We start from the raw sequence: 13696 nt of genomic DNA on the forward strand, positions 1-13696 counted from the left end.
GGAACTCACTATGTCGATTACTCTCAAAATTCCAGAGATCTACCTGCCTCTGCCTCAGGAGTACTGGGAATAAAGGTGTGATCCACTATTTTTGGCCAGGTATATATGAGTTTTTGTTTTGGTCTAGCCTCACCTTAGTGGGCCAGCATTAGCGCATCCAGCAGAGGAGCACAACTGCTGGGGTGTGGGTTGGTAATGCTGAGTGTTGGCTTATGTAGTGGACATGAACGTGCAGGTTGGGCCTTGTAGGCCACGTTTGAAGTGTGTGGAAGTGGCTCTGCCCTTGGTTAAGAAGGTGCAGACAATAGCCATCAAGTATCATCTCCTTGGTCGTGGTCACTGGTTCTGAAAGCCATGGTTCACGGTTACAGTATGTAATATGATCTCTTCATCTCTAGTCCGGGTTCTCAATCTCTGGAAATGCAACCAATAACCTTGCAATAGGCCCCTATTGGTGAGTCCAGTGTGCAAACACCCTGGCCTGCTGCAGGTTACATGCTGGAGAGCAGGATGCCCGTAGTCTGATCCCGCAGACTTCTTTCCCAAGGAGCTGTGGGATGGTGGTCCCCTTGAGCAGTATAAGTTGGGGAGAACTGGTTAGTTCAGGAAAGCCTGGCTTGCAGCTCTGGAATAGACTCTCGGAGTCCTGCAGCCTGGGCAAGGTGAAGAGAGAGGCAGAGATGGAGGTTGATTTAATGCCTGTTCCTGCCAGCTCCAAGTACTGTGGTTATCAGGGTGGCCCACAGTCTCTGGGACAGCTGGAACACCTTTCCTAGGGGGCCTGTGAGGTCAAAAGAATGCTGAGAGGTTGTTTGTTTTTCTGTATCAACACTTGGATGGATGGTTCAGAACTGGTGGTGGGTAAGATTGCTGGTGCTTGAATACAAGTCAGGCTTGTGGCACCACACCGTGTCTTTTGCTCTCTGCAAGACAGTGAAGCATCAAATGCCTTATTTTTACCCAAGACTGTTCTTGATGGGCTGGAGAGCTGGCTTAGGGATTAAGAGCTCTTGCTGCTGTTCAGAGATCCCAGGTCAGTTCCTGTCACCCATGTCAGGTGGCTGACAACTGTCTATAACTCCAGTTCCAGGAGATCTGATGCCTCTGGTCTTTGAGGGCACCTGCACACATGTGCATATTCCCACATGCACATATATGTGCACACACACATAATTAAAAGGAATAAAAATAAATAGATGTTCTTAAAAGATTGTTCTAATGTCTCAGTGAAGCCGTTAGCACTCACTTCATCAACATTCTGATGACCTGGTCAGCGAGGGCATTTGTGTGCTGAGATTGTTCCCAGGACAGCCCTCTGTAGGAAAGGAAGCTGTGAACTGAACTAGCTGCTTTCTCATAGACCACCACAATAGAAAGCCTGACCAACATGGATCTTCCTACAAAATGTACAAAGCCTGCCGCTCCAAAGGAGTCTATTGTCAGTGATACAAATTGTCAAGTGGGATTGGAATTTTTAGGATATATTTACTACTGTGAGCCCAACAGCTCCTTCAACGAGGAGTCAGTACTATGTTAACACACACATGCACGCGAGGAGGGAAGGTTTTGTTTATTTATTTGGAGGTAGGGTTTCACGACATCCTAGTTTGGAAGACTCTTGCTCAGTCTCCGGAGTGCAGGGATTATGAGCCTGCTTGACCATGCCTGGCATAATGCTTTTAGTATCATTATGTATCATGAGTAGCATCTATAGGTTGCATGTACTTTACTGAGCAGGACTTTCTGAATGATAAATGGGAGCTTACATTTGCCTCAGAAATCTGCTTGCCAAGCAGAACAGATTAGTGGGCTTTGAAAAAGTCAGGTGCTAAGTTTCCAGTGGTGGCAGGCTCCGGCTGCAGTTAGACTTCAAGAACGAAAACAAGTACTGAGTTTTAGGGTCACTGCAAAGGCGTGTATCTACAGCTGTGTGCAAAAGCTGCTGCATTTCTCTCCCATTCCCAGCTGCATCTCCCTGTGAGGCTGGCTGAAGTAAGGGCTTTATCCAGAGCCAGCCACTCTGCCAGGGTCTGAGTAGAATCTGTAGAATGCAGCTGTAACCTGGAGGTTAGCAACCCTGTAAAAGGCAAAGCAATGTCACTTCTTATTAAGTCTTTGTTATTTGGAAATCACAGTTCCTTTTCATTAAAAAGTATTTTGTATGTTAAAATGCATAAAAATACAATTTCAGCTGAGTGGTGGTGGTGCAATTATTTTAATTCCAACACTTCCAACTGGAAGAGGCAGGCAGGCAGATCTCAAGAGTTTGGAACCTGGTCTGTAGATCAAGTTCCAGGACAGCTGGGGCAAAACAGAGACTGTCTTGAAAAGAGGAAAAATAAGCCAGGCGGTGGTGGCACATGCCTGTAATCCCTGCACTTGGGAGGCAGAGGCAGGCAGATCTCTGAGTTCAAGGCCAGCCTGGGTCTACAAGAGCTAGTTCCAGGACAGGTTCCAGAGCTACAGAGAAACCCTGAAAAACCAATAAACAAACAAACAAACTTTCAGTAACATTATTTTTTTAAAGAAATAACAAATCTCCAAACATATTCTGATAGGATAGCAAATGTGGTATGCAGGAGATCCTAAGCCCAGAAGTCCAAATTGCTGCCTCCCAGCACACCAGCCATTTCACTCTCCCACAGCAGCTCTACCTGGGACTGTTGGGTTTAGGACCTGACTGGCCACATACTTAAACTGAACCTCCATCTTCCAGATACTTGAATTTTTCTCTCTTTTTTTTTTTTTTTTGAGACAAGGTCTCATTTTGTAACTCTGGCTGTCCTGGAAGTTGCCATGTAGGCCAGGCTGATCTCAAACTCACAGAGGTCCGCCTGCTTCTGCTGCCCAACTGTTATTGTTGTGATTAAAGGCTGAACCATCATATCTGCCCTGATACTTGGCTTTCTTAAGATAATCTTCGGGGCTGGAGAGATGGCTCAGCAGTTAAGAGCATTGCCTGCTCTTCCTGAGTTCAATTTCCAGCAACCACATGGTGGCTCACAACCATCTGTAATGAGGTCTGGTGCCCTCTTCTGGCCTTCAGGCGTACACACAGACAGAATATTGTATACATAATAAATAGATATTAAAAAAATCTTTGATGTAGAGGCAGGGCAATGAGAACAGGAAAATTCTGGGAAGAGGAAAGATTCAGTCTACAGTCGTGACCCAGACACAGAGTAAGCAAGATGTGACTGCCTTGCCAAAAAAGGCTCATGAGCGGATTGAAGATAACTCCTTTGATAAGTGTGGATGAAAATGTGGCAGAACTGGTTGGAATACTCAAGGAACGTCATTTCCAGTCGCTCCTGGAGGCCCTTGGTATTGTGGCATCAAAATGTTATGATTCACCTCCCTCAAGCCCAGAAATGAATAATTCTCTCAATAATCAGTTATTGCCAGTAGGTGCCATCACATTCCTGGTATTCACAAAGGAGCTGGAGAGCCATTGGGTGTAACATTTAGGGTTGAAAATAATGGTCTAGTAATCTCCCAAATCCTTCATGGAGGGATGATAGATTGACAAGGTCTTCTTCATGTGGGAGATATAAGGAAGTCAATGGACATGAGGTTGGAAACAATCCAAAGGAATTACAAAAGCTGCTGAAAAATTTAGTGAAGTGTCACCCTAACAATTTTGCCAAGTTATGGAGATATTACTCAACAGGTATTTGTCAAGCGTCATTTCAATTATAATCCACTCAGTGATAACCTGATACCCTGCAAAGAAGCAGGACTGAAGTTTTCTAAAAGAGAAATTCTATAGATTGTAAACAGAAAAGCCCCAAATTGGTGGCAGGCTAGCCATGTGAAAGAGGGTGGGGCGGAAGTCCTGGTCTGATACCAAGCCAGCTCCTGGGAGAGAAGAGAAAGGCATTTGTTTGCAGAGACTGGGGCAGTTCAGGACCCTTTTGTGGAACTATAAGCAACAACAACAACAAAAGATGATGATGTACCTCACATCTAGGAATGAGGAGTTTGATTGTTATGAAATTCAGATCTATGAGGAAGTAGCAAAAATGCCACCCTTCCAGCGAAAAACATTAGTGTTGATAGGAGCTCAAGGTGTGGACAGAAGAAGCTTGAAAAATAGATTCATAGTGTGCTGAATCTTGCTAGATTTGGGACAATGGTGTCATTTACTTCACGGAAGCCAAGAGAAGATGAAAAGGGTGGACAGGCATATAAATTTGTGTCCCAATCAGAGATGGAAGTAGATATTAAAGCTGGAAAGTATTTGGAGCATGGGGAATATGAAGGAAACCTCTATGGAACTAAGGTTGATTCTATCCTTGAAGTTGTACAAACTGAACGTACTTGCATTTTAGACGTCAACCCACAAGCTTTGAAAGTGTTGAGGACATCTGAGTTCATGCCTTATGTGGTATTTATTGCTGCTCCAGAGCTACAGACCCTGTGTGCCATGCACAAGGCTGTAGTGGATGCAGGATCACCAGCAAGCTTTGGATGTGCTCTGATTTGAAGAAAACAGTGAATGAACACGCACAAATTCAGAGGGCATACAGCCACTACTTTGATGTGATCATCATAAATGACAATCTAGACAAAGCCTTTGAGAAACTACAAAGAATGGAGCCCCAGTGGGTCCTTATTAGCTGGTGTACTGATAATTCAATAAGGCTATCAGTTAAATACAACTTATAAGAAGTGAAAAATAAGAAGGTGATCTTCAGCTATGCCTGTGTGTCCAGAAGGCTGCCCGGCACCATCACACATCTGGCCTGCTGTCCGCTGCCTGGGAGGAAAACCTTGGGACAGAGACGAGTGGTTGGAGCTTGTTGCCCTGCTTGTGTTCCAGCTTGGGGCAGGTCTGTGGGAGGTATAAGGTGTGGGCCTGCCTATGGCTGGCTGTCTCTCCGGCTCCCATGGACTTGTTTGGTGAGGTGTTTGTGTGTGGAGAAGTGTGAGAACGTGACATAGACCGAACAGTATCAACCTAAGAGAAATGGCCTGACATCCAGGCCTATTTATTCCTTCCTAGTTGTACCTTGAAGCAGTTTTTAGAGGTTCTGCCTCAAAAACAGTGTTGCCTATGTTTCCCCAGGGGCCAGGCGGGACCCTTAGAAGAAGTAGTTCTTGCCTTTTCTCTTTTCCTCACAACCGACCATCACTTACAGTCTGATTGCCATTGTCTAACTCAGTTTCACTCCTTCCTTCTGTCTGTGGTGTGTGTGTACATGCATGTGAGTGTCAGATAAATACTGCGTATCTTCTGTAATTCTGTCTTATTTTCCTTCTGTCTGTGGTGTGTGTGTGCATGCATGTGAGTGTCAGATAAATGCTGCATATCTTCTGTCATTCTGTCTTATTTTCCTTATGTCTGTGGTGTGTGTGAGTGCATGTGAATGTCCGATAAATACTGCGTATCTTCTGTCTGTGGTGTGTGTGTGTGTACATGCATGTGAATGTCAGATAAATACTGCGTATCTTCTGTCATTCTGTCTTATTTTCCTTATGTCTGTGGTGTGTGTGAGTGCATGTGAATGTCCGATAAATACTGCGTACCTTCTGTCATTCTGTCTTATTTTCTGAGCCAGTGTTTGTCACTGAACCTGGAGTGCTTGTAGTGACATTTCATTTGTATTTTAATAAATAAAGATTGCCTGAAGATCAAAGAGTAAAGCAGCCCCACTGACCAGCCTTACAGACCAGGCATTGGTGACATACACCTTTAATCTCAGTAGCCACACTAGTTTGCCATAGGAATCAGGCGGTAGTGGTGCACGCCTTTAATCCCAGCACTAGAGAGGATTATAAAACAGGAGGAGACAGCTCTCACACACAGTCTCATTCTGAGATTCCTGGAGGCAGGATCGCTATTTCGGACTGAGGTAGAGGTAAGAGACAATGACTAATGCTTTGCTTTTCTGACCTTCAGGTTGAACCCCAATATCTGTCTCTAGGTTTTAATTAATTATTAATTAATTAATTATTTTGGTTTTTCAAGACAGGGTTTCTCTGCAGCTTTAGAGCCTGTCCTGGAGCTAGCTCTTGTAGACCAGGCTGGTCACAGAGATCCACCTGCCTCTGCCTCCCGAGTGCTGGGATTAAAGGCGTGCGCCACCACCGCCCAGCTTGTCTCTGGATTTTTATTAATAGTGCTACAGCTTATCACTTTGGTTAGACTGGCGGGCCAAGTAACCTGGAGATCTGCCTCTGCCTCCCGGGCTCCGCGGGCCTTTCTGTGGGATCTGAGGACCTAAGCCCAGATCCTCCTAGATCCTCACGTGTGTACAGCAAGCACTGAACCATCTTCTCAGCCCCCCCCTCCCCATTCCATCTCAGATATGTTTTGGGGGAAGAAGCAAGCTGAACCTTTCCACGTACTGTAGTTAATAAAATGCATCCTGTTGCTGACCTCCTGGCATTTGAATTTTTATTTCTTTTGGTTAGCGCTCCTGTGTCTTGAAAGGATTGGGTAATCTTTGATGCCTCAGCAGTTCCCATGTTCCTGGAGACTTGGCTGCCTGAGTACCAGTTTGCTACTTCTTTAAGTGGACAGGCAGTGTCACCACTGTCCTGATTTTTATTTATGTTTAATTTAATTAATTTAGTTTTTAAGACAGTCACTATGTAACCTAGGCAGGAATTTGCTGTGTACGTTCACCAGTTTGGCCTTGAACTCACAGTGATCCCTCTGCCTCTGCATCCCAAGAGCTAAAATGGAAAGTGCGTATCCCTATGCCTGTCTGTCCAGATTTTTATGGCACTGTGAACTTGGCGTTCCAACTCTCATGGACTCTGGAGTCTCTAGGGCAAAGGAGTACATTGGGAACGCTGTGGGACTCGGGGGGCCAGAATGCATTCTTCCCTTTCCTGCAGTTGGTTCTGAGCGCCTTTTCCACACACACTGTGTGCCGCCGCCTGCATCTTTTCTTCTCTTCCACTAAGGGCTGCTCCTGGTCTTGTGGCTTTTTCCAACAGTCAAGCATTTATTTATTTATTTTTTTATTTTTCTATAAAGTGAGATCAGACAAGGTGTAGATGTTTTCCACAGCCCCTTCCAGACACATAAGAACATGCTAGGCTTTTCCCTGGTGGCATGTGCAGTAGGCTTGTTAGACTGGCTGCTGGACAGGCATCAGGTGACCGGTGTGTCATTCCAGGGCTGTGTGTCTGTCTGGTTGCTTTATCCTGCTTCCTGTGGAAATACCCCCACCAAGCCAAATTTGGCCTGGGAGCTCCTGGAGAGGCTTAATGTGAGAAACAGCTCTGAGAAGTTCGTCCCCGAGGCTGACGGGAAGGAAGCCATTGGACTTCCTATATGATGTGGTTCGTGCCTTGACGGAGAAAATCCCGGCGGGGAATGTGTTGAAGTGCAGTGAGCCTTTGTTCAGTCCTTGTCTCTGTGCTGCCTGCATTGTTTCTTCATGTCACCAGAGCTGACACTCTGGTGTTTCCCTTTTGAACCTTTACCCCTAGAGCAAGGCTTTATAGTCTAAGTAGTGTTGTTTGTCCCCTCACCCACCTGTGCTGGTGAGCCAACCTGTGCCTCACCACTGAGCTCCCCCCCCCCCAATCCTCTGTTTACGTTTGTATTTGAGACAGTCCTTTTAAATAGTCACTGGCCAGGCGGCGGTGGCGCATGCCTTTAATCCCAGCACTCTGGAGGCAGAGGCAGGTGGATCTCTGTGAGTTTGAGGCCAGCCTGATCTACAAGAGTTAGTTCTAGGACAGGCTCCAAAGCTACAGAGAAACCTTGTCTCGAAAAACAAAAACAAAACAATAAAATTAGTTGCTTAATTTTTTTAACTTTTTTTTTTTTTTTTTTTTTTTTTTTTGAGACAGGGTTTCTCTCTAGCTCTGGCTGTTTTGCAACTCACGATATATACCAGACTGGCCTTGAACTTGGAGATTCACTTGCCTCTGCCTCTCAAGTGCTAGTATTAAAGGTGTATACCATCACTGCCCAGTGAGACAGGCTTTTAGTCCAGTGGACTTTGAACTTACTCTTCCATCTCAAATTCATCAAAATAGCCTTTAAAAATTTCTGTGTCAATACTTCTAGTTTTCTCTTATGGAGGCTGCACATACATGAAAATTTAAAAATATGTTTGTAGTTAAATATTCAGTCACCATGCTTCATTGCTGGCTGTGACAGTTCGTCACTCATGTATAGTTAAGTAACTGTCATGCAGTCCAGTGGAGACCAGGGCATAGGCACAAAGGCTTTGAAGACCTTAGTTCTTATTTTAATTTAATTTAATGTGTGTGTGTGTGTGTGTGTTTGAGATATAACTCACAGTGTAGCCCTGGCTTGACTGAAACATGTCCTGTAGACCAAGGTGGACTGGAATTCATAGAAAGCTCTGCCTACTTCTGCCTCCCAAGTGCTGGGATTACACTTGTGTGCCACCATGTCTGGCTTTAATTTCTATTGAAATGTGATAATGTTGGTTTTTGTGGTGCTGACATGATCATATGTAGTAATGAAGCACAGCATGGCATTTCCACACAGTGTACTGTCTGCACTGGCCAGATCAGGGTAGATGGGGTTCTCTTTACCAGTGGGTTCTCAGTGGCAATGTTGGTGTCATGGCATCTGTGTCTGGCATGCGCACTGTGCCTTCCATTGGGCCCATCTCAGCCATATATACTGGATGCCAGCATGGACCAGGCTTTGTGCAGGCTGCTCAAATGCTCCACTGGGGCTCAGCTTTCAGCAGGGCGTGGGAGGCAGATGCAGCAAAGCAGGTATTTGTAAGCCAGAGGAAAGTGCTCATCACAAGGCAGGGCAGGGGCCTGGAAAGGTGGGTGCTAGTGTCCTTGAGGTGTGATTGGTGTCACTGAGGAGCCTGTGAGAATGTGGGAAAGGGGTAAGGGACCACTGGCTGGAAGGGCCTAGACCGGGCTGTTCCTTATGAGCTGGGGGAGGAGGCGGAGTGACTGAGTAGGTCCAGCGAATGAGCCAGGAAGAGCTCCCAACAGGAATATGCTGGTGGATAGCCATCTGCTGAGGGAACAGAAGCTGTCCTCATGCCTTTGCAACATGTTAATGAGCCAAGGAAATCTCGTCTGTCTGATGTGGCCCTTGAACTGCTGTTAAGAGCTCTGGAGCAGAAGGTGGAGAACCCCGGGGAACTGCACGAGTCCAGGCGTTAGGTGATGAAAAGCTGGAGCCAGAGTCTGTAGGAGGGCATGGAAGAACCACCCAGGCATGAGGCTTTGGCCCAAGCTGACCATTAGCCACTGCTGACAGTTGAGATGGTGGGAAGGACTGTGATGGGTGCCTGGAGCTCATGTCCAAGGAGATGTCCAGCAGCCTGTGCTGGCCTTTAGTGAGGTTAGGGCTGGGGAGGGCTGCAGTGCCAGCAAGGCATGCACAGCTTCTGGCTGAGTAGCAGGCCTGCAAGGCAGGGCCCATTGAGCAGAGAGGGTGCTGCCCTGGGCATTCTGGCAGGGAGTTGATAGGGAGCAGAACAGTGGTCCAGGGGAATAGTTCTGCAGGAAGCCCAGGGAGGGTGGTGTGTGGTATGTAGAGAGCCCTGTGGGAGAGAGAGAAGCCCCAGAGCTGGACCAGCCTGGTGGGAAGGAGAAGTATGAAACTCAGAGGAGAGGGGCTCAGAAGCAGTGCCAGGAGGGAGAAGAGTGACTTCACTGAGTGCCCTAGGGCTTTGGGCACCCTGGGGGGAGCCCTGGGAATGGAGGAAGTGTGACTTGTAGTCCCGGAGTGCTGCTCCTTTCTGTGGTGCGTTGGGGGGGGGGGGCATGATTAAATCGTTCTTCCATGTTAACACATGGCTGGGCCACCCGTCATCTTCCTGCACCCCTGCTGAGTGCCTGGGTTGTGCCTTTGGTGGACTGCCTTTTTCCACTGGCACCCTGGGAGCTCCAGGACTCTAACTGGTAATTGCATTCCGAGTCTTTATTGAACATTAGTCTTAGTCCAGCTGTTTTATTACATTAGGACTGGATTCTCCCCAGGCCTTCTGAGAAACGGCAAAGTTAATTTGCCAAAATGGTAACTGCACGTACCGCTCTCTGTTCCAGTTTTCTTGGGCTTCTTGCCCTAGTTTTTTCTATTGAAACCTTCACTGCTAGCAGAATTTTAAATGTTTTTATCCTGGCAACAGAAGCATTTGGGTAAACAGCTAGGGGAGCAGTGGTGTCCTCATTTGGAGGAGGTCAGGGTTCGGGGTTTTATGGCCACTTCAGAGTGTTTTCTTAGACCACATGCAGAGCTTTTCAAAAGCGGGAAGATGCTGGGGTTGGGCATTGGAAAGCCACTTCCATTGGTTCCTTAGGGGAGGCAGGTGCTGCTCATGGAATCTGTGGTAGAGCTGTCTGTGAGTAGACTGCAGAGCCAGAGTAGGCAGCTTTAGATCAGGCGGTTAACTTTCTCACAAGGCTGTCCATAGCAGGTGGCCTCGGAACGGGGCAGATCCACATATGTGAGGAACTGGCTCTTTCCTTTGCTTTTCATGGGTTTCTATGTTTGGGCCTGGAGAAGGCCAAGTGTAGGCCAGTTCTCTCTTGAGAGTTTGTTCCCAGAGGTTTCTGTACCTGTATCTCTTTGGGTAGGCTTCTAGGACTGTCCAGTCTTTTGACATTGTGACAGACATCGTCACCTATGAAGTTCATGCACAAAAGCCACACAATCAAGTAAACCACCCCCAAACAAAACTTTGCTGTGTTAAGCAAATTAATGATTTTGTGTGGGGCAGCATTTATTGCTCTTCTGGGGTGGATGCGGCTTGTGGGCCATGGGTTGGAGAGGCCTTGTAGCTGCACTTGATGTAGGTGAAGCTGGAAAGGTGAGTCTGTCTGGTGACCATCTGCCCGGAGATACTCAGGCAGGGATTCTGGTGATTCTAGTATCTGCACAGCTTTGAGAATTGCAGATTTGCCTGTCTAAATTTTCCTGGAAAAGGGTCTGTAGTGCATTTCCAGCTCTTTGGATTTGCTAGACCCTGGACTGTTTTCAGTCTAGTGCTGAATTTGGCTGGGCGGCTTTAGGAAGGTGAAGATCCCTGCCTCTGCCCAGAGCTGATGCTTCTCGATTAGGAAGCGAGGAGACAGGATTTGTGTATGGCGTGAGGGACATTATCTCTCAGCAGTTGCTGCCCTGTGCTTCCAGTTCCTCCTCAGAGGCCTAGGTCTGTCTTTCCTCATCTAGGGGACAGTACTCAGACTGAGCGTGAAGACAGCAGAATGGACCAGAGTTGGGATGGCGGATGGCGATGTCCTGGTGTCACCCTGATCATGTCACTGTGCATCTGCTGGAAGGAAGAGGAGAAATAGTGTGCTCCTTTCCTCCCACGCGTCTCAGGCCATTGAGCCTCTAGAGTCTGCGTGTCCTGTGCATTTCTAGTCCATCTCCTTTCCTTCCCCTCTCCTGCTCTTCCTCTCCCAGAGCAGTGCTCGGAGCCACTGCTTGCACAGTGCGTGGTATCCCACTGCTCAGCTGTTCTGCTGCTGCTAAAAACGCCACCTTGGCTTCTATTATGGTTCTTTTTTGAGTGAATCTTCACACAATATGTGTAAATGCTGGAAGGAGGTCACTCCAAGGCCCTGGCAAGCTGCTTGGGCTCAGTGCCTTGTCTGCTTTGTGTGTTTCCAGTTACCCAGCAGGTGGAGCACCTGTCCATGTTTTGGCTTTTTCTTGCGACTGATTGATTCCTTATACTCAGTTTCATAGGTTTCCTGGCCTTTCCTATTACTGTGAAAAAAAGAATTGGCCTATGTTTAGCAAGTAATTTTTCCTAGTTTCAGTTTTCCTTTAAAGAACCCTTTTGATTAAATAAAATGCAAACAAAATCTCGTGTTAGGGTATGGTGACGAGTGCTTGTGTTTGTCTTTCACACATCTTGCCGTGGCATGACCAGACTTGCGTCTTAGCTCTTGGCTTGTATTACTCTTTCCTTAATTTTGTCTACTTTTTAAAAAAGATTTATTTATTTATTATGTATACAACATACCTTCCATGTTTGCTTGCATGCCAGAAGAGGGCACCAGATCTCATTATAGATGGCTGTGAGCCACCATGTGGTTTCTGGGAATTGAACTCAGGTCCTCTGGAAGAGCAACTAGTGCCACCATATACCGACATCCACGATTGCCCGTCCTGCTCAGATTAACCTAGACATAAACGGGATCACTCTCAGGCCCCTGTGTCAGGTTCTCCACTCTCAGGAGTGTTCAGCAGTGTTGGAGTGCTATGACTAGTCAGTATTGCACAAGACAGCCCCAGCGACTTAGCTGGGACTCCCAGTGCCCCTCGCAACAGTTACTGAAGATGGTTATAATTGATTTTGTAGTTGTGTTCTCCCAACTGAAACAGATGTTATGGGGGGCAGTGCAAGGAGGCTCTTTCTTTCCCTGTCTCCCTCACAGTGCCCATACCCTCAGCTGACTGTCTGTGTTGATATTTTATCTGTGCTTTAACAAATAAAGCTTGTCTGAAGATCAGCGTGCAGAGAGCTAGCCACACTAGTTAGCCATAGAGGCCAGGCAGTGGTGGCACACACCCTTAATTCCAGAACTCTGGAGGCAGAAGGATCTCTGTGAGTTCAAGGCCTCCCTGGGCTACAGGGATTGATCCAGTCTAAAAGAGAAATAGAGCCAAGTGGTGGTGGCTCACACCTTTAATCCCAGCACTAGGGAGGTGGCGACAGGAAGTGATATGGCTGGGTGGAGAGAGGAATATAAGGCAGGAGGATACAGGAGCTCAGCATTCAGTCTGAGGACTTGTAGAGACAGGATACTCCATTCAATCTGAGGATTTTATAGAAGTAAGAGTAAGTGACTAGTTGCTCTTTTCTGATCTTTTAGCTTTCACCCCCTAATATCTGACTCCAGGTTTTTATTATTAAGACCAATTAGAATTTGTGCTACAGACTGTCTTTTCTACTGATTTTGGTTTTCTGAAGTTTTGGTTTTTTTTGTAGATTATTTGTCCGTTTGTTTGTCCGTCTGTCCGTCCGTCCGCCCATCCATCCATCCATTTATGGTTTTTTCGAGACAGAGTTTCTCTGTGTGGCTCTGACTGTCCTATAATTAGCTCTGTAGACCAGGCTGACCTCAAACTTAGAGATCTGCCTACCTCTTCTTCCCAGAGTTGGGCTTAAAGGTGTGTGCAACCACCACCTGGCTTTTCAGATTCTTTACAACGAGTTTGTGTATGGGGGTGCTGTTCCTAGACAGTGTATGTGGATCAGAGTCTGCTGCCTTTACACTTGATAGTGATTTTTGTTTAGATATAAAATTCTTGGCTCACATTTCTTTCTGATAGTATCATTTTATTGTATTGTATATGTATGAGTGTTTTGTCTGTATGTATGCCTGTCTGTAATGTGCATGCAGTACCATGAGAGGCCAGAAGTGGGCATCAGATCCCCTAGAATTGAAGTGAAGGGTGGTTGTGAGTTGCTCTATGGGTACTGGAGCTGGACCTGGGCTTCTCTGGAAGAGCAGTACCTTTAACTGCTCAGCACCTCTCCAGTCCCTCCTGTAGTATCTTAAATATTTTGATCCATTTTCTTTTTCCTGGTTTGATTGAATTCTCTTTGTGTTGTAACCACGTAGTCTTTGCTTGGATGTATAAAGGGAAAGTTCTTCTCCCTCTAGGTGAAGAGGCACACTCTTTGAGTAAGTGACATCAGCAACCCCTAGCCCCACTTGCACTTTCAGGACCCCCCTCCTTCTTTCTGTCCTGGCTTTGGAACCCAGGGCC

General features: G+C 46.6%; 1 protein-coding gene and 1 pseudogene across 7 annotated transcripts in view; both read left to right on the forward strand.

Moving 5' to 3' along the window:
* LOC119801761 (BTG3 associated nuclear protein) overlaps positions 1–13696 on the forward strand; it is a 76449-nt gene that overhangs the window by 7378 nt on the left and 55375 nt on the right. The gene's annotated exons all lie outside the window — the stretch shown is intronic.
* Positions 3219–5181, forward strand: LOC119801748 (annotated as a pseudogene).

The sequence above is a fragment of the Arvicola amphibius genome, chromosome 15 (genome assembly GCF_903992535.2).
Source record: "Arvicola amphibius chromosome 15, mArvAmp1.2, whole genome shotgun sequence".
Classification (NCBI taxonomy): Eukaryota; Metazoa; Chordata; class Mammalia; order Rodentia; family Cricetidae; genus Arvicola; species Arvicola amphibius.